Below are 21,129 nucleotides of genomic sequence, written 5' to 3' on the forward strand. Positions count from 1 at the left end.
GAGGGTTTGAAGGTTCAAGACAGTGTTGAGGTTGTTAAGCCTTTTCCTCTTCTTCTCCTACAATCTTAGTCTCACGGCCCAAAGAAGCATGTCCATCAATGTGTCTGCCCTTGCTTACCTAAGCACTCTGTCACGTGTCATGAATTGAGCCCTATTAACTTTCTCCTGCTCCTTTTTCTCTTTAGGACACTATGCCTCTCTCGGAGCACGTGTATGCCGAGTCTTTTCCCAACACCTGCTCCAGGTCTCCGACAGCTTTAGCTTCCCCATATTTGATATGAAGACAGTTATGAAGGACCACTTTGTTTCCAAAAGAACAGCTTGTGCAAGAACTTGGAGAGCCTGATACATTTTTATAAGTGGTGGTGTCATGTTTAATCTAGAAAATTATGTTGTAAGCGGTGGGAGAAGAGACAGCCAGGGCAGCCAGGTGAGACTGCCTTTGATTGATATGTTAGTCTGTGTTATGCTACTATAACTCAGTACCTAAGAATGGATAATTTGCAAAGGGCAGGGAATTTTCTAACAGTTTTAGAGGCAAGGTTAAAGGCTAATATCTGATGAAAGTCTTCTTGCTGGGGCATACCACAGCAGAATGCAGAAGGTAAGGAAGCATTGGAGGGCCGGAGATGTAGCTCAATTCGTACAGTATTTACCTAGCATGTACAAGCTGTGAGTTTAATCCCAAGCACTGAATAAACTAGGTGTGGTGGCACACACCTGTAATATTAGTCTTTAATCACAGCGCTTGGAGGGTAGAGGAAAGAGGGTCTAAAATTGCAAGTCATCCTCGGCTACATAGTGAGCTCAAGGATGGCCTCAGCTGCTTTTTTTTTTACTTATTTATTTTTTGACATTTAATTATTTTTCTTTTGTGTATGAGTTTTTGTCTATGTACGTGTACCATGCACATGTAGTGCCAGCAGAGACCAGAAGAGGCATCAGATCCCCTGAAACTAGATGATTGTGACACCCATGTGGGGTGGTGGGCCAACTATGGTGGTGGGCAACCTCTAATCCTAGCACTCAGGAGGCAGAGGCAGAAGGATCTCTATGAGTTTGAGGTCAGCCTGGTCTACATAGCAAGTTCCAGGCCAGCCTGGGCTACATAATAAACTCTGTCTCAAAAATAAGGATGGGGTGTGTGTGTGTGTGTGTGTGTGTGTGTGTGTGTGTGTGTGTGTGTGCGTGTGTATGTGTGCTGGAGAGGAACTCAGTCAAGTAAAGTGCTTGCCATCCAAGCATCAAATGAGGATATGAGTTCAGTCTTCAGCTGAAAAGCCAGGCATGGTGGCAGGCACTAGTAATCCTAGCGCTGGGAAAGCAGACACACAGAGACAGGTCCCTAGCACTCAGTGGCCAGCCAGCCTAGCCTAATCGTGAAGCTCCAGGTGCCAGTGAGAGAGTCTGTGTCTCAAGAAGAAGGCTGGAGCGGGGCGGTGGTGGCACACGCCTTTAATCCCAGCACTCGGAAGGCAGAGGCAGGCGGATCTCTGTGAGTTCGAGGCCAGCCTGGGCTACAAAGTGAGTTCCAGGAAAGGCGCAAAGCTACACATAGAAACCCTGTCTCGAAATAACCAAAAAAAAAAAAAAAAAAAGAAGCGGGCTGGACAGCTCCTGAGGAACGACAACCAAGGTTGACCTCTGGCCTCCATACACAGAGGCAAACATGTACACGTATCTGCATACACACAAATACATGCAATTACACAAAAAACCCCTCCCCTCCCACTCAGGCCTCTTCTGTTCCATCTCTTTCTCTCTTTCTGCCCTGCATGCTCTACTGCATTTGGCTGACACCAAACTCCCCACAGCACCAACAGTTTACAGTGAAGCTTCATTAGAGGATTTTTCTCTTCACATTAAGCTCATTTCAAGCTTTCAGCACCAACAGGTAAGGAAAGTGGCTCCATTAAATTATTTGCTCCGAGTTACAAAACAAGGAAGAAGCAGAGCCTAGTCTCTTAACCATTATGGTAAATGACTCATGCTCTCCACCTTTTTCTAAGCCTTTTCTTTGGGGGAAAAAAATTAGAAATATCTGTAGGATGCCTTTAGGTCTGGAGGCAGAAAAGAGAATAAGTTGGGAACTCGCCTTATTGTTAAAATTACATTATTCTGTGTGTATGTGTGTGTGGGGGGGGGGGTGCTGGCTTGCACTCGTGTGTGTGTGTGTGTGTGTGTGTGTGTGTGTGTGCACATGTGTGTGTGCGTGCTTGTGGAGATCAGAGGACGATCTACAAGGGAGTCAGTTCCCCCCACCACATGGGTTCCTGGGATTGAACTCAGGCCCCAGGGCTTGTTGGCAAATGCTTTTAACCGCTGAGCCACCTTGCTGGCCCAAGTAACTCGTTATAGAATAGGGACATTCAGATTTGTTCATTTATTTTTACAGTGCTGGGGATCAAATCCAGAGCCTTGCACATGGTAGGCCAGCATTCCACCAAGGAGCTAAACCCCCAGGGGGTTTCAGATCCTGATAGAACCTGTCTAGTCCAACCTTCCTTGTTTATCTGCAAAGCAGACAGTCTCTTTCTATTCTCCCCACCCTTTGCTTGGTCCCCCTGCTCGCTTTGGTCCCTATATCCTCCTTTACTTCCGTGGACACTGTTTGCACGCATCTTTTGGGCTTTGTGTGACATATTTGTCCCCTCCTTGCAGAGGGTGTTCATTCCTCCTCTCTCCTTCCTCGGCTCTAACAAAGGGACTTTGGTCTCATCCTTAGCTAACAAAACTCTCAGAGATTAGCTCCTCCGGCCTCATTTCTGTGCCCTCTCACAATCCAAAGATCTATAACCGCATTCTAGAAAATGCTCAGCTCCTGAAACCAGTAACATCTGTTACTATCCTCGCCTCAAAGGAGACCTTTCCTCCCAGTGACGTCATCACTCAGGTCATCACGTCCTAATTGGACTACTCCCTAGCTGGTCCCCAGGACAACTTTCCCTCTGCTCCTACCTTTCCTCTTTTATAGAAAGCACTCAGAGATTGTGGGTCACGGTGGCACTCCCTTTAATTACAGCACTCAGGAGGCTGAGGCAAACTGATCTCCATGAGTTCAAGGATAGTCTGGTCTACACAACGAGCTTCAAGCCAGCCAGGGCTACACAGTAAAAATCTGTCAAGAAAGACGGGCAGGAGGTAGGGAGAATGCAGAGTAATCTAAAATGCAAGCATAGTCTCATCACTTCCCTTCTTAAAATTCTTCAAAGCTTTCCCCACTCCTGTACAGTTTGGGGCTAGTCTGCCCATCCCTACCCCCTTCCCTTACTCCTTGCCTCCAGTCACAATTCCCAAAACCTTTGCTCAATTCTTTGAAACTTGCCTGTTCGCTCTTGACCCTGAGTGATACTCATTTGATCTAGAATCTTTCCCTCCTCTTTCTCCAGCTAAACTCTGCTAAATCTTTAGGTGGTTCTCAGCTTAAACTCTGTGCTGGATAGTTTTATGTCAACTTGACACCATCTGGGAGGAAGGAACCAATTAAGAAAATGCTTCTAGGGGCTGGAGAGATGGCTCAGAGGTTAAGAGCACTGGCTACCCTTCCAGAGGTCCTGAGTTCAATTCCTAGCAGCCACATTGTGGTTCACAACCACCTGTAATGAGATGTGGTGCCCCCTTCTGGCCTGGAGGCATATATGCAGGCAGGACAGTATATACATAATAAATAAATAAATCTTTAAAAAGAAAGAAAAAGCTGGGTGTTGGTGGCACATGCCTTTAATCCCAGCACTCAGGAGGCAGAGGCAGGTGGATCTCTGTGAGTTCAAGGCCAGCCTGGGCTACAGAGTGAGTTCCAGGAAAGGCTCCAAAGCTACACAGAAAAACACTGTCTCAAAAAACCAAAAGGAAGGAAGGAAGGAAGGAAGGAAAGAAGGAAGGAAGGAAGGAAGGAAAGAAGGAAGGAAGGAAGGAAGGAAGGAAGGAAGGAAGGAAGGAAGGAAGGAAGGAAGGAAGGAAGGAAATGCTTCTATAAGATAGGGCTGTAAGCCAAACACCAGGCAGAGCTCCAGGAGAGAGAGAAGAGGGACTCTATAAGCAAGTGCATCAGGATCATGATGGGGAAACCTGCAGAGATGACCAAACCAAACTAGTGGGATCCATGAAAGTTGAATCAATGGCTGCGGAGTCTGCATGGGCCTGACTAGGCCCTCTGCATGGCGAGGCAATTGTATATCCTGATCTGCTTGGGGGGCCCCCTGGCGGTAGGATCAGAATCCATCCCTGATGCATAAGGGGGCTTTTTGGAGCCCACTACCTGTGATCAGACCCCTCGTGCAGCCTTGAGGCAGGGGAAAGGGCTTGGACTTGCCTCTGCTGGATGTGCCTCCCCATGGGAGGCCTTGCCTTCTTGGGGGGGGGTGGAGTGGGGAGTGAGTTGGAAGGGGAGGCTGGGGGGGGGGCAGGAGGAGGGAAAAGGGGGGTCTTTGATTGGTTTGTAAAATGAATGAAAAATTTTTCTTAATAAAAAAATTAAAAAATAAAAAACTGAAAAAAAAGATGGGGCTGTAGGCAAAGCTGTGAGGCATATTCTTACATAGTGATTGATGGGGAGGGCCCAACCCATGGAGGGTAGTGCCATCCCTGGGCTGTTGGTCCTGGGTTCTATAAGAAAGCAGGCTGAGCAAGCCATGGGGAGCAAGCCAGTGAGCAGCACCCCCTCCATGGCCTCTGAATCAGCTCCTGCCTCCAGGATCCTGTCCTGACTTCCTTTGATGATGATGAACAGTGATTTGGAAGTATAAGCTGAGTAAGCCCTGTCTTCCCCAAGTTGCCTTTGGTCATGGTGTTTCAACACAGCAATAGCAACCCTAAGACAAACTCCCTCCCCCAAACAGCCTCTCAGAACTCTTAGACTAGGCAAGCCACCCTGCCTTCTGCTGGAACCAGGCTTAGTCCCAGTACAGTGCCGACCCCGATTGTTACCGCCTGCTTATTACTCCTCTGTCGCCCACAATCAACTAGTGCAGCAGTTCTCAACCTGTGGGTCGCGACCCCTATGAGGTTGCATATCAGATATCCTGCATGTTAGACATTTACATTATGATTCCTAATAGTAGCACAACTACAGTTATGAAGTAGCAATGAAATAATTTTGGGGTTGGGGGTGCCCACAACATGAGGAACTGTATTAAAGGGTCACAGCATTAGGAAGGCTGAAAAAGGTTGAGAACCACTGAACAGGTGTCTTCCACCTTTTTTTTAGGTTTTAGAGACAGGACCTCTCACTAAACATGGCTAGGCTGGCTGAGGAGCTCTAAGGCTCTGCCAGTTTCAGCCCTCCTGGTGTTGGGGTGACAGACGTGTGTACCGTCAGCTGCCCCGGCTTTATTTTACATGGGTGTTAGAGATTCAAGTTCTCATGCTTACTTGACATTTTACCAACTGAACCATCAGTCACTCATTGTTGTGTGTGTGTGTGTGTGTGTGTGTGTGTGTGTGTGTGTGTATCTAAGTGTACCACATGCATACAGGTTTCCTCATGGGCCACAAGAGGGCACTTGATTCCCTAGAACCGGATTTACAGGCCGCTGTGAGCCTCCCTATGAGGGGACTGGAAGTTAAACCTAGGTCTTCTGCAAGAGCAGCAAATGCCTTAACCCCAGAACCATCTTGACAGCCCCATTCACTCACTGTCTTTAATAACTCTTTATTGAGCCTCTGTTATGTGGATGCTGTGGACACAGGAGGGAACAAGATAAGACAGGCCAGGCCTGTCTTCCGACCGACATGCCAGTGGCACACAGTGAGAGCCCAGTGAACCCCAGTCCTACTGAGAAATCCCTTCCTCTCTGGAGATAGGAAACAGGGAGCGCAGGTGCTGGAGAAAGAAAGGGAATTCCTTTGGAAATCTCTGGACCTCCCTCTATCTGGGCTGAGTAGGGGCTCGCCATGGAGCAGCAGAAGGGACGGGGAGGAGCCCGGGGGAAGGGACTGAATCCCTGAAGACGAGTGATGGATTTGGCAGCCCAGTGCCATGGCCATTTCACTTGTTTGGTAACAAGTTTCCTTCCTTGCACTGGAGAAGAGCAGAGAAATTGATCTCTAGAGGGAAAGGCATAAAGGGGTGGAAGTGACAGAGAAAAAGGAAGATGAGAAAAATGAAAGGACCAGCAGGGAGGGGAAGAGCCAGGCACAGAGGGAAGACCTGCAGACTGAGAAGAAAAAGGAAAGGGGCAAAAAAGAGAGATAGAGAGATGGGAATTCAGTGGTTTTAAGCCTTGGAAATTCCCTAGATGTTTTCCAGCACCTTTGATATGTACCTCAAGTCACTCTGGTTGCATCTGGCCATCCCAGGAGTTCTATCAAGGCCAGCCACTCCCTGAACATACTCCCTGAAAACCCCTCACAGCCAGTAAAGGAAAAAAAAACGGATCCTGCAGCAACGTAGAAAAGATCATTTTTTTTTTTTTTTAAAGGCCCCGTGTTCACCATGTGTTTCCTGGCTGAGGGCTCAGGCCCTGGCTTCTGAGATTCCAGCCTGCCAGTATCCTCATTTGCAATCACAGAGCTGAAACTCCTACCTCAGGAGCCTCCCGACGCCAAACCAGCAGCCCTGTTTCCTCACAGGGCCCTGCCCTTGCCAGCTGCTTCAGCGGCTCGCTGCTGAGGTTACAGTGCCATCTGCTGCTCAGCGGGGGGAACGGGCCGGCTAAGGCTGCAAAGTCTAGGCTGAGCCGGGGAGGCGGGGCAGGCTGGTAGGAGGCTGCCTCTGGGCCTCCAGAGAACCATGTCTTTGTTCTGGACAAATCCAGTACTGGCCCTCAGGGACAAGGCAAGTGTTCTGATCCTTGTCCATCAGTCATTCATCTTAGACAAGGCAGGACGCCTATCTTCAACAAAAAGGAACCTGGGCGTTCTGAAAGGATAGCTGGGTATGCTCTGTCCTTCATAAAACTCTAGTGTCCTCTCAAGGTTAAATTACCCAGAGGAGTTCCAGTCTGCCTTTGAAATTCTATAGATTTCTTCAAAGTGATTTTTGTTTCTGTGCAGATTTTAAATGATTGCAAGTTGAGTTAATTGGATGGGTAAGACAATGAGTGCAGGCCTAGAAGAATCGGAGCTTTGAAAAAACAAACCTGCTCGTGTTGAATTGACAGAGGTTCTCAGCAGCTTTCTGAAGCTCCCTACCTGTGTTATTCCTGGTCTAGCCTCTTCCCAGAGAGAGCTGTGAGCGCCAGTGCGCTAAGGGCCACACGGCCAAAGAGAGGGTTAGTTTGAATATTTATTATCATCATCATCATCATCATCATCATCATCGTGTGTGTGTGTGTGTGTGTGTGTGTGTGTGTGTGTGTGTGTGTGTGTGTGTACATACGTGTGCCATGTTGTATATTTGGAGGTCAAAGAACAACTTTTGGGAGTCAGTTCTCTCCTTCCATCATAGGTTGTAGGTTTCAGAAATCGCTTTTACTCACTGAGCTATCCCTTGAAGAAGTTTTACCCACTGATGTCTGCCCTTGAAGATGTTTCTATAGACCAGCCTCTGCAGTGACCCCCAGTGACCCCCTTTTCAGGCATTTGTAATGCCTTTCCACGTGGTGTGGGGGTTGTCTGTAAGTGTTGTTTTTAAAATGATAAGCGGTAGCCGGGCAATGGTGGCACATGCCTTTAATCCTAGCACTCAGGAGGCAGAGCCAGGCGGATCTGTGTGAGTTTGAGGCCAGCCTGGTCTACAGAGCGAGATCCAGGACAGGCACCAAAACTACACAGATAAACCCTGTCTTGAAAAAACAAAAATAAATAAATAAATAAATAAATACATAAATAAATAAATAAATAAATAAATAAATAAATAAATAAATAAATAAATAAAATAAGAAAGATAAGCGGTGCTGGTTACCGTGTGGAAAGGTCATGAGGCACGAGCCACGACAAAACCCAGTATCAGAGCTTCCTTAGGAAGGGGGCGGGGGACAAAAGAACCAGGCCTGGGTGCTGTGTATATCGCTCTGTATAAATAAAATGGTGATTGGCCAGTAGCCAGGCAGGAAGTATAGGCCGGACAAGCAGAGAAGAGAATTCTGGGAACAGGAAGGCTGAGTCAGAAGCTGCTGCCAGCTGCCGCCATGAATACCAACATGTAAGATACTGGTGAGCCACGAGCCATGTGGCAAGGTATAGCTTTATAGAAATGGGTTAATTTAAGATAGAAGAACTAGATAACAAGAAGCCTAACAAGAAGCCTGCCACGGCCATACAGTTTGTAAGCAATATAAGTCTCTGTGTGTTTACTCGGTTGGGTCTGAGCGGTTGCGGGACTGGAGGGTGAAAAAGATTTGTCCTGACCGTGGGCCAGGCAGGACCAGGAAAACTCCAGCTACACCTGGGGAAGAAGTACGTGCAGAAAGCAGAGAGAGGGAAAGAGAGATCGAGATAGTCGGGGCAGAAGAGAACAGAGCAGAGAAAGAGGAGGAGTCTGTGTCTGCTTTTAAGGATTCCCGTGCACATGCACAGGTAGGCTTATGGAGCTATGTCAGTCACACATGCTGTGTGACCACGCTGCGCACACATAATCACCAGTGCTGCACTGATGACGTAAGATGCAAGACCCCTTACTTAGCTCCTGAACCGCACATGTGCCGTCATGCAGCTGGAGGAGGGGCAGAATCCTCACAGTAAGACCGACGGCACATGGCAAGAATCATCCCGTTTAATTTCCAGAATTAGGTTATAAAAGACACTGGTTTTCTTCTTGGCCACTCCTCTTGGTCTCATTGATCGTTTGTACTGGGGAAGACAGGTGCTATGTAGTAATCAGCCTTATGGAGAAGCTCATGTCAACAGCCATGTGTACGGCCTTAGAAACACATCCTCCCATCCTGGACAAGATGACCATCAGGTCTGGGGTTGGGGATTTAGTTCAGTGGTGGAGTGCTTGTGTACAAGCACAGACTCCTAAATTTGGTCCTCAGCTCCAAAAAGTACAAGATTACTGTCAGGTGACTGACTGCAGGCCTATTGGGTGCCTTGACTGCAGCCTCATGAGTGACCTTGAGCCAGCTCATCTCCCGCCTCCAAAACTTCTGAAGCAAACATTTGTTATTTTAAGCTTTTAAAGTCTTGGGATAATTTGTTTTGTAGCAATGTAACAGTCCTGCCATATGGCATTTTTATTGTATCATTTGTATTACATTCACCTCACTACCTTATTAATTTGGCTGCATTCTCTCCCCACAAGCTCTCTGGCCTCACCTAGCATGCTGCTGCCTCTCAGCTTGGTCTCACTATTGACTCAGCTCTAACTCAGGCCCTTGAATTAGTCTGTCTCTCGTGAGACAGAGGGTGGGGTGGGAGGTCAGTCAAGCTGGCTTTGAACTCCTACTGAAGTTGAAGATAACCTTGAACTTCTGATCTCCCTCCTCTCCCACCCACATTCTGGGATTACAGGTATGAGCTACCCCACCTGACTTATGCAGGGTAAAGGATGAAACTCGGGGCTTCACACATGTTGGGCAAGCACTCTGTCAACTGAGTCTCAGCTCCGCCCTTTTAGGTCTTTACTCAAATGCTCCTTGCCCAGACAGCTTTTTCTCATTTTACTTTTAGATTTTTTTTTTAATGTGCATGGATCTTTTGGCTGCACGTATGTCTGTCTGTTCATCACATGCCTGCTGTTAACTTCAGAGATCAGAAGACAGTATTGGACACCCTGGAACTGGTTGTCAGATAATCATATGGTGCTGGAACTAAAATAGAGTCTTTTTTGTTTGTTCGTTTGTTTGTTTTTTTCGAGACAGGGTTTCTCTGTAGCCCTGACTGTCCTGGAACTCACTCTGTAGACCAGGCTGGCCTTGAACTCAGAGAGATCTGACTGCCTCTGCCTCCCAAGTGCTGGGACCAAAGGCATGCACCACCACTGCCTGACCCGCTCCCCTCTTTTTAAAATTACATTTTATTTGTTTGTAGTGTGAGTGTATGCACAGGAATAGCAAAACGCACCTATAGAGGTCAAAGGACAACTTGTGGAAGTTAATTTTTCCTTCAACCACGTGCATCCCTGGGCTTGAACTCGGGTTGTCAAGCTTAGCTGGCAAGCCCCTTACCCACGATGCCATCTTGCTGGCTCCTTTCCCCTCTTAAATTGCAACCTTCATGTCTTCCTACCCTATTCTCTAATTTGTTTTTATTCTTAGCTCTTATAATTATATAATATGTAATATAAACTGACAATAAATATATTTTATGTGTGTATGTTATTTCTGTCCCTTCCCACTAGAATGTAAGCTTCACAAAAGCAAGAATTTGTGTTTTCATTAATGTTTATCCCTGCTCTATTTCCAGTACATCGAACAGTGTCAAAACATAGTGGAGATACATGTTTAGTTAACTAGGAAAAAAAATTGAACATCATAGTTTACCAGTTTATAGCATGTTTTCTAGTTCTGATATAATACATCGTATTCCATACTATGATGGGCCATGGTTACCTCATCTTTAAATTCAGTTCAAGGCAATTCAGACAGACTAAAACTATAAATAACTTTGAGCCGGGCATTGTGGTGGTGCAGGCAGTAGCTGAGGTAAGATCATGAGTTTGAGACCTGCCTGGGCTGTAAAGTAAGACTCCTATCTCAAAACAAACAACAAAGGAAGACCTGCTTCTGTTGTTTGATGATGAACTATGTGACTATCAATCAATTAGATATGTAAACTCTCTGAGCCTCAGTATTACTCATCTATAAAATGAGACTAATACAAATTGCCTCTCCTATTATAGCATAGTTGTAGTGATCAAATAAGGAAAGGAATGGGACAGCATTTTAGAAAAATCTAAGTGCTGGGAACAAAGAGGATTTCCCTAGCCTGAATGGAGCACTGGGTTTGATCCTCAGTAACACACAAAACTAAGTATTGTGGTGCACAGCTGTAATCCCAGCTCTCAGGAGATGAAGACAAGTTCAAGGTCATCATCTACTATGTAGTGAGTTCATGGTCAGCCTGGGTTAGAGACCATGTGTCCCAGAAATAAATAAATGAGAAAACGAAAAAGGAGAGGCTAGAGAGACGGATCCACGGTTGAGAGCACTGACTACTGTTCCAGAGGACCTGGGTTTGGTTCCAGCATCCACATGGAGGCTCACTATCACCCGTAACTTCAGTTCCAGAGTATCTGCTGCCCTCTTCTGGCCTTCCGGAGGCACTGCATGTATGTGGTGTACAGACACATATGCAGGCAAACACCCATACACATAAAGTAAAAATGAGAAACATATCAAGAAAAATCTAGCCAGGTGTGATGGAGCAAACACATTTCTGAAATTTGTTCCCAAAACCCAGCTCCAGGCTAAGTTCTATAAAGAACAGGAGAAAGTCTAAGAAGTCCAGGAAATGTGCAGTCCAGTATTCTAGTCTTCCTGATTGTTCACATCAGCACACTAAAGGTTTCCAAAAGCAGCCGGGCTTGGCTTGCTGTGGTGGTGCACACTCTTGATCCCAGCACTTGGGAGGCAGGGGCAGGTGGATCTCTGTGAATTCACGCCAGCCTACTCTGAATATCTAGTTCCAGGACAGCCAGGGCTACAGAGAGATCCTACCTCAAACCAAAAGTTTCAAAAATTCCATGCCTGAAAGTCTCCCCCCAAACACCTGCCTCCACATTGGGAAAGCTTGCACAAACAGAGTGTTGTCTTTGTGACCAGAATAGTCCAGAATAGAATTAATACTTTAGCTCTAGAAGGAAAGCCAATATTCTTGGAACAGAAGTCTTGGTAGAGTGGCTGATGAGCTCCAACAGCTGCCACGGAAGTGAGGAGAAAGAAGAGGAAAAAAAGAGTAATGGAGGAGGCGCGAGGAAGGAGTGAAGGAAAACGGGAATGAGAAGGAGAAAGGAGGAAAACATGGCTCTAAGAGGAGAGAAGTGTAACATTTAAGTCCCTTGTAACTTGCAGAACAAGGAGAACTGAACACTAGAGGGGAGCCTGGAATCCACTCGCTGACAATTTCAGCCTCCACTTGAAACAACTTCTTCTTTATGGCAGAGGAGGGAGAAATCCAGTGAGTCAAATCAGCAGCAGCTGCCAAAAGCAGAAACAAAATAACAAAACAGCTGGAATCCGGCGGCTCACGCCCTTAGGATGCAGAGGCAGGCAGATCTCTTGTGAGTTCTAGGCCAGCCTGATCTACAAAGTGAGTTGCAGGCTAGTCAAGGCTACATAGTGAGACCTTGTCTGGGAAAAAAATTACATTTAGCTTTTACATATGAGAGAAAACATCATAGTATTTGTGTTTCTGATTCTGGCTTATTTCACTTATGATTTCCAGTTCTGCTTTCTTGTGAATGTCCTTAATTTCATTCTCTATAGTGGAATAACATTCTACTGTGTGTATGTGCTACATTTTCCTTACCCATTCATCTATGGCTAGTTACATATACTGGCTATGGTGAGCAGTACAGTAGTAGCATGGGTGTGTAAGTATCTCTGTAATATGCTGACTTATAGAATTCTTTAGGCTTATATCCTGGGAGTGATACAGCAGGCTCATATAGTAGATCAATTTTTATATTTTTGAGGAACCTCCACACTGGTTTCCAGAATGGCAGAATCACACTCCACCAGCAGTGAATGAAGCTCTTTCTCCACATCTTCACCAGCATTTGCTGTACTTTTTTTGTTTTGTTTTGATAGCTATTCTGACTGGAGTGAAATGGAATCTCAAAGCCATTTTAATTTGCATTTTCCTGGTGGCTAAGGATGTTGAACATTTTCTCAAATATCTATTGGCCATTTACAGTTCTTCTCTTAAGAACTGTCATTTTTGATTCATTAGCCCATTTGTTGACTATATGATTTGGGTTTTTGGTAGTCATTTTTTATTATTCTTTATATAATCTAGATATTAATGCTCTAAATTTTTTTCTTTTTCTGGTTTTCTTTTTTTTTTTAAAGATTTGTTTATTTATTATGTACAGAAGAGGGCACCAGATCTCATTACAGATGGTTGTCAGCCACTATGTGGGTACTGGGAATTGAACTCAGGACCTCTGGAAGGGCAGTCGGTGCTCTTAACCTCTAAGCCATCTCTCCAGCCCTTTTTCTGGTTTTCTGAAACAAGGTTTCTCTGTGTAGTTTTGGTGCCTGTCCTGGATCTCACTCTGTAGACCAGGCTGGCCTCGAACTCACAGAGATCCACCCGGCTCTGCCTACCGAGTGCTGGGAGTAAAGGCGTGTGCCACCACCGCCCGGCCACTGTGCAGAAACTTTTTAATTTTATCCTATTTGTCAGTCCTTGAGGTTTTTCCCCTATATTGCTAGGACTCTTTTTAGGCGCCTCCCTGTCTATATCTGTATTTTGAAGCATTTGGCCTGTTGTCCTTGGGTAGCTCCAAAGTATCAGGTCTTTCATTAAGTCATTGGTCCATTTAGAACTGATTTTTAGGCAAGGATCAATTATTAGGTTGGTGCAAAAATAATTGCAGCCCACCCCAACACACACTTCACGCTTTTTTCAGATTTTGAGAAAGGGTCTCACTAAGTCGCCTAGGCTAGTCTTGAATTCACTGTATAGGCCAGGCAGGCTTTCAACTCCTGATTCTCCTGCCTCAGCCTCTGGAGTAACTGGTGTTAGAGATCAGTACTGCCAGGCCTGTCTTGTGCTTATTTATTTTTATTTGTTTGTTTTGAGATAAAGTCTCATTTTGTTCAGGTTGGCCTCAAACTATATAGCTAAGGATGGCCTTGAACTCGATCCTCCTGCTTCCGTCCCCCAAATGCTAAAATTAAAGGCATGCCCCATGAAGCCTGGGCTCAGTGCATTCTGTCACACTCCATTACATCACCAGCCTCACTTCTACAAACTTCATTTATTCATTTTGTGTGTATGTGAGAATGAGCACGTGTGTGTGCATGCATAGGCAAGCATGTACCAGAGCATATGTGGAAGACATTTCTATCCTGTGGGTCCCAAGGATCAATCAAACTCAGGTTTGGCAGCAAGCACTTTTACCCAGTGTACAGCCTCTCTGGCCCACCAACTCATATGTCTTTTAATTGTGAATATAAGGGTAGTATAGAATAGAGGAAAGAAGTGATATACATAGACATTTGTGTGGCCCACTATATGTGGTATTTCCTTTGATCCGTATAGCAACTCTAAAATGAGGTTACTGTTCCTCTGTGTATGTGCACATGCATGTTAATGTGTGTGTGTTCTTACATGCAGGTGCACATGTGTGTGAGAAAATCGAAGGACAACTTTAGGTATTGTTTCTCCTTAGGTGCTGTCTACCTTTTGTTTTGTTGGTTTTTTTTTTTTTGGTTTTTTTTCGAGACAGGGTTTCTCTGTGTAGCTTTGCGCCTTTCCTGGGACTCACTTGGTAGCCCAGGCTGACCTCGAATTCACAGAGATCCACCTGGCTCTGCCTCCCAAGTGCTGGGATTAAAGGCGTGCGCCACCACCACCCGGCTCAAATCATATTTTTTAAGTTAAAAAAGTAAGTTGGGGGCTGGAGAGATGGCTCAGAGGTTAAGAGCACTGCTTGCTCTTCCAAAGGTCCTGAGTTCAATTCCCAGCAACCACATGGTGGTTTACAACCATCTGTAATTCGATCTGGTGCCCTCTTCTGGCCTGCAGGGATATGTGCAGACAGAACACTGTATACATAATAAATAAATAAATCTTAAAAAAAAAAAAAAAGTTGGGTATAAGAGGTCACTAGTACTCAGCATGCTGAGCCAAAAGGATTGCCATGAGTGTGAGTCCAGCCTGAGCTACATAGTGAATTCCTGAATAACCTGGCCTTCAGAGTGACACCCACCCCACCCCATTTTAAAATAAATAATAAATAAAAACATTTTAAGTGAGAAGAGGTTAAACTGTGAAAAAAAAGTAGTCTTTTCTTTTTTTGTTTTTCTCTTAAGAGGTTGCATCTTGGTATATTGCCCAGGCTGTCTCCAAATTCTGGGCTGAAGAAATCCTCCTGGCACAGCATCTCCAGTAACTCCAGTGCCTTTAGGTACATGCAACCATTCCCAGATACTACGATTTATAGGTGAGGGAACAGAGGCCCAGAGGTCACTTATCTCAAAGTCAAACTAGTAATTTGTGAATTGAGTAGTCAGTGTTGGAATTCCTAGCCACTCCCCCGGCTACATGACCCCGCCTGTGCTGGCAAGAAGCTTAGTCATCCCAGGGCCTTACATCCTGTGTAATCTATGTGCTGCATGATGATGTAATTTGTGCGGAGCGTGATCATGTAATTAATGCGCATGCGTGGCGTAGCTGTAAGCCCATATGTGCATGTGCAGGTGGGGGAACCTATAAAAGTGGGTCCCACTTACCCTCCGCCTATGCACGTCCCTTCTGTTCCCTTCCCTTAACAAACTCTTAGAGTGGGTTTTGTTGTACCTCATGGCTTTTCTCACATGATAAACAGTGCCGCTTAATAAACAACATTGCACCGCTTAATAAATAACAGTCAGAATCAAACCTGTATCTGACTCCCAAATCTGTGTTCTGTCTACCCAGGGGATTACATGTCATAGGCAAGCCAAGGCTTTTGGTTTTCTTACCTCTTTTACAATGGGCTTATTTCCTAGTAAACATTACTATTTTCACATCCCCACTTACTGGGGAGTAAAATTCATATCAGAATCAGAAAGGTATAAATCTATTCCTCCAAAGCTTTCTGGTGACCAAATCCGAATTCGCTCTCCCTGTAGCCCTTCATCAGGCTGTGACTCCATCACAGCAGGGACTCTGCCTTTCAGCTCACCCATCCTGGTGCCTGAGCACAGGGCCTGCGGCCTGTGGCATGTTGAATAATGAAGTCAGAAAGAAAATCTGTGAGAAGCTCAGGTGTGAAGCTGGAATAAGGATTTAAAGGGCAACATTTAGTTTGAGGGGAAAAAACAAAAACAAAGGGAAAGGTAGCTAGCCAGGAAGAGAAGAATGGGGGACGGCAGGATAAGAGAACTCGGCACAAACATCCAAGATAAAAATAGCCTCCCAGCACTGTCCTTATAAAATGACTTTCTATATTTGAGCCCAAGTGACAAGTGAAATCTCCTCTGTAATTTCCCATGTGTTCAGTTTAATGAATTTCCGGCAAATGGTTTCAGTATTGGAGGGCCAATTTGGACATTGTGGGGGTGGGGGTGGTGAGAAAATGAGGGGTATGAAAATAGACTAACAAATTGAGTCTAGCAACCAAATGAAGGGGTGATTGGAGGCATGTGAGGGGAGCCAAGTCCTGGCACCTGCTCAACTCCGAGCACTGGGGATTGGTCTTGCTGTAGCTGATGTCACTGCTTCCCTGCTTGCAAGAGAAGGAGCCCAATGCCCCAGGCTGCCTTAGGACTATTATTGGCACCTGTCTCTTTATCTAAAGAGCTATATTTGTTTATATAGAGTAATAATGTAATTTCAAACATTGGCAAGAGTAAAACGAGACATTGGCTCTTTTCAGTCCTCGATGGTTTGTGCATAGTAGGTACATCGTACATGTTGAACTGAACCATCACAAGGGAGTTAGGAAGGAGAAGGATGGGAATGAGCGGAATTCTTCCAATCTGCCATGCTGCTGGCCCACATGTTTTCCCAGAGACAGGAAGAAATGCTGAGAAGCCACAGGACACATAGGAAAAAGTCCTTCCTAGTCCTTCAAATTGGCAAAAAAATAAAACAAAACAAAAATACAATGGCAGCCTATAATTATAAGCAGGGCTGCAGATTTTTCCAGTACCCAAGTCTTCTTCTTTTTTTCAAATTTGTTTTTATATGTATGGTTTTTTTAATGTATGTCTGTGCACCGCTCACATGCCTTGTGACCTCAGAGGCCAGAAGAGGGCATTGGATCACATCAGACTGTAGTTACAGAGGTTTGTAAGCTACCCTGTGGCTGCTGAGAATGGAACCTGCGTCTTCTGGAAGAACAGCCAGTGCTCTTAACTTCTGAGCCATCTCTCCAGTCCCTTTAGTATTCTTTTCATTGTTATTTTTACATCTTTATTGAGATATAATTCATATACCATATAATTCACCCATTTAAAGTATGCAGTTCAGTCAGTCACAGTTGTACACACCCATAATTCCAAAGGCTGCTGTAGGATGATCATTTAGAGTTCAAGGCCAGCTTGAGCTACATAGTAAATGTGAGCTCAGCCTAAGTTATATAATGAGACTCTGTCAAGAGAGAAAGGCTGAAGATGGTGACACGTGCCTTTAATTCCAGCACTTGGGAGGTAGAGCATGTGGATCTCCGAGTTCGAGGCCAGCCTGGTCTACAGAGTGAGTTCCAGGGCAGCAAGGTTACACAAAGAAACCTCGTCTCAAAGGGGGGGGGGGGCTGGAGAAATGCTGAACAGTTAGGATGCACTTCCTGTTCTTCCAGAGGACCTATTTTCCATCCCCAGCACTCAGGAGGAAGAGACAGGTAAATCTTTATGAGTTCCAGGCCAGCTTGTCTATATAGTGAGTTCCAGGTCAGCCAATGCTACATAGACTGTGGTGATATATTGTGTAACCGAGTAAAATTTGCCCAAAGATCAGAGAGACAAAGGAACAAGCCACAGCTACCACCTCTTACCTCACCAACTCTTCAGCCTGAAAAAACCTTCTAGCAGAAAGGTCTCTAGCTGAAAAGGGTTCCTCAGCTGAAAAGCCTTTAGTTCCTGTCTCCCCACACCTTATATAACCTTTCTCTGCCCAGCCATTACTTCCTGGGATTAAAGGCATATGTGCTTCCACGTACTGGGATTAAAAGTGTGTGCCACCACTGCCTGGCTCTGTTTTCTCTCCTAGACTGAGTCAATCTCATGTAGTCCAGGGTGGCTTTGAACTCACAGAGATCCAGATAGATCTCTGCCTCCCAAGTGCGAGGATTAAAGGTGTATGCCACCACTGCCAGGCCTCTATGTTTAATCTAGTGGCTTATTCTGTTCTCTGATCTTCAGGTAAATTTATTAGGGTACATAATATATCACCACAATAGACTGTCTCAAAATTGCTTTAATTACTTTTATTTATTGGGGTGGTTGGTTTGAGGAGAACACAGTTACACACACACACACACACACACACACACACACACACACACACGTATGCATACCAGAGCAAGCATGTAGAAGTCAGAGGACAACATAGAGTGGTTGGACCTCTCCTGTGTGAATCCTGAGGACTGACTCGGCTTGTCAGGCTTGGAAGCAAGTGCCTTCACCCACTGAGCCCTCAGGGTGCTGCACAGAATTTTTTGGTAGCCCTGTTTCCATTCCTTTGTGTGTACAGCTAGGCACAGCGGCCCTGATGAACTATTTGAGAAACTGCTCTATTCTTTTCGTTCTTTTTAAATTTTATGGGTCTGAGTGCTTTGCCTGCAATATGTCTGTGCACCATGTGCATGTCTGATGCCCTCGAAGGTTGGAAGAGAGAGTCGGATCCCCCGGAACTAGAGTTATGGACAGTTGTGAGACACCATGTGGGGGCTGGGAACTGAACCCAGATTCTCTGCAAGAGCAGCCAGTGCTCTTAACTGTTAAGCCATCTCTCTAACCCCACCTTTCTTTCTCTTCTTTTTTCCTTTCCTTTTTCTTCTTTCTTTTTTAAAATTAAAAAAAAAATTTTTTTTTGAGAAAAGATCTTTTCATATCACCCTGATGGTCTGGCACTGGCTATGTAGCTCAGGCTGGCTTCAAGTTTGTGACAACCCTCTCACTTCAAGGTGAATGTTGTGAACATAAGTGCATGCTACTGAACTTGGCTGTTCTCCAAAGCAGCCACACCATTTTACATTGCTACCAGAGCACATGAGAATTTAAATTTCCCCATATTCTTGCCAATATAACTATGCTTTTGAGAAATAATAGTGGCAATACAGAACCCCTATCTAACTTGGGTAGCTACTATTTATTTACCAGCTAGTGTAGTACAGAGATGAAAAAGAGTCTCCTCTAAACACTAGGGTCAGTGAGAGAGAATGCAGCCATCTCTAGAACACTCCCAGGCCATGCAAGCAGCCACAGCCCATATGTATAGTATTTGTTATTTCCTACTAGACTAAGCTTTGGACAAACAGAAATCTCTATCTCTCTGACTTTATCTGCATCTGTTGAATGGTTAACTAAACAAATTATTAGTATTTTTCTTTCTTTTTTTTTTTTTTTTTAGTATTTTTCTACTGGTGGCCCCTGTCGAGGAAGAAGAGGAAAAGAGTAGTCTGAATGGCAAAAGGGACCAAGAAAGAAATAAGTGGCTAGAGCTGGACAGTGGTGGTGCACACCTTTAATCCCAGCACTCGGGATGCAGAGGCAGGCAGATCTCTATCAGTTTGAGGACAGCCTGGTCTACAGAGTGAGTTCCAGGACTATGAAGAGAGAAACTACACACACACACACACACACACACACACACACAGAGAGAGAGAGAGAGAGAGAGAGAGAGAGAGAGAGAGAGAGAGAGAGAGTAGATAGAAAGAAAAGAGAGGAGAAAGGAGGAAAAAGCAAGAAGCTTGGAGACCTGGTCACTTCGGGCCGGACTTTTGTTCTGTGGCTTGCCGTCCCCACCTACCCACATTGTCTATATGGAAATATTCCTTCTTGGGCTACATAATGAGTTCATGGCCCAGCTGGGGTACATAGCAAGAGTCATTTGGTCTCAAAAAGCCAAGATCCAGGGTTTTTGGATTACAATAGTCTCAGCATTGTAAAAAAGAGGGGTGTTCCTTCTTTGCTTTTATTATTCTCCCTACGGTCTTATCTCTGCAAGTTTAAGAGACAAAAATATAGGAAAATGATGGTAGTACTGATAACAACAAAATAAACCTACATACACATAAATCAACCGCTACCATGATTTAAAAGGATGTATTAGTTTAAAGGATGACTATGAAGGACTTTTGTTGTTGTTATGAAAAGAAGAAATCCAGGGCTGGAGAGATGGCTTAGCGGTTAAAAGCACTGGCTGTTCTTCCAGAGGACCCAGGTTCAACTCCCAGCACCCACATGGCAGCTCACAACTGTCTGTAACTCCAATTCCAGGGGATCTGATATTTTCACACCAATGCACATAAAATAAAGTTAAATAAATTAAAAAGAAAAAGAAAAGAAGAAATCATAATCCAGGTTTTCCTTCGTAGGACACTAAATGGCCCATCTCTAAAAAATGTTGGCTACCTTTCCGCTATGACACGAGAACAGGGCTCACCACATGGCCATACTCACAATGACTTCACACGGTTCTTACCTTCTACTTCTAACCAGACTAAGTTGTGAATACAGTCAACACCAGGTTCTTGGTCTCTTTCTCCTCAGAGACCCTCACATCTCCCTATGTTCAATTATTTCCTGCCTCCTCTCTGAAGTCTCTCATAAACACGTGCACACACGGACCATCATCTTTCCCTTTCATGAATTCTTCAGGAAGTCCTGCCTTCTCTGCTTTGTGGGTTTGGAAGGGAAGACAGCAAAACACATGAGGTCCAATGCAATTTCTCCTTTAGTAGAGCTCTGCAGGACAATTACCAAGCCAATTTGCTAGGCTTTATAGGTTCATAAACCCTCCTTTTACGAATACACTGTGACAGCCTGACGCTGCATTGATTATGACAGCAGTCTTCAGCCACATTCCTTTTTAACTGCCCTGCTTCCCAGCCCAACGCTGACCACATGACCCTCAAATTATTGTATTTATGTAAGCCTTTCCCTGGCCAGGGGCAGTGTCCAACTCCATCAAACCTGGGGAAGAAGATTGGGGATTGCTACTTCTCCCGTAGTTCTTTGGCTCTGTAGCCTAGGGTCTCTTGTCTGAATCAATTTGGGGCACTGCGTGTTTTCAAAGGAGGTATGCTAAGGTTGGGATGCACAGGACCCCCCATCCCCTTTCACTATGAAGGAACTGTGGAAATAGATAACAAAACATGTTGGCAGATGCCAAGGACAGCGGCTGATTTCCTGAGGCTTGCCTGCCCATTATTGACAGGTGTAATAACTAACTGAGAGGCTAGGAAAGGAGGATGGGAAGGGAGTCGGAAAGCAGGATTTGAAGGAGTCACAAAATGGATTCCGGAATTACTGTTGGTGGACCTTACTCCTCTGGACCCCAGCATCACCACTTGCTCAGCAGGATAGAATCATAATCCTTAACCACAGGGGAAAGGAAATGTTAGTGTTCGAAAGAAATCCTGGTAAAGAAAGG

The sequence above is a fragment of the Peromyscus eremicus genome, chromosome 19, assembly GCF_949786415.1.
Source record: "Peromyscus eremicus chromosome 19, PerEre_H2_v1, whole genome shotgun sequence".
In the NCBI taxonomy this organism is placed as follows: Eukaryota; Metazoa; Chordata; class Mammalia; order Rodentia; family Cricetidae; genus Peromyscus; species Peromyscus eremicus.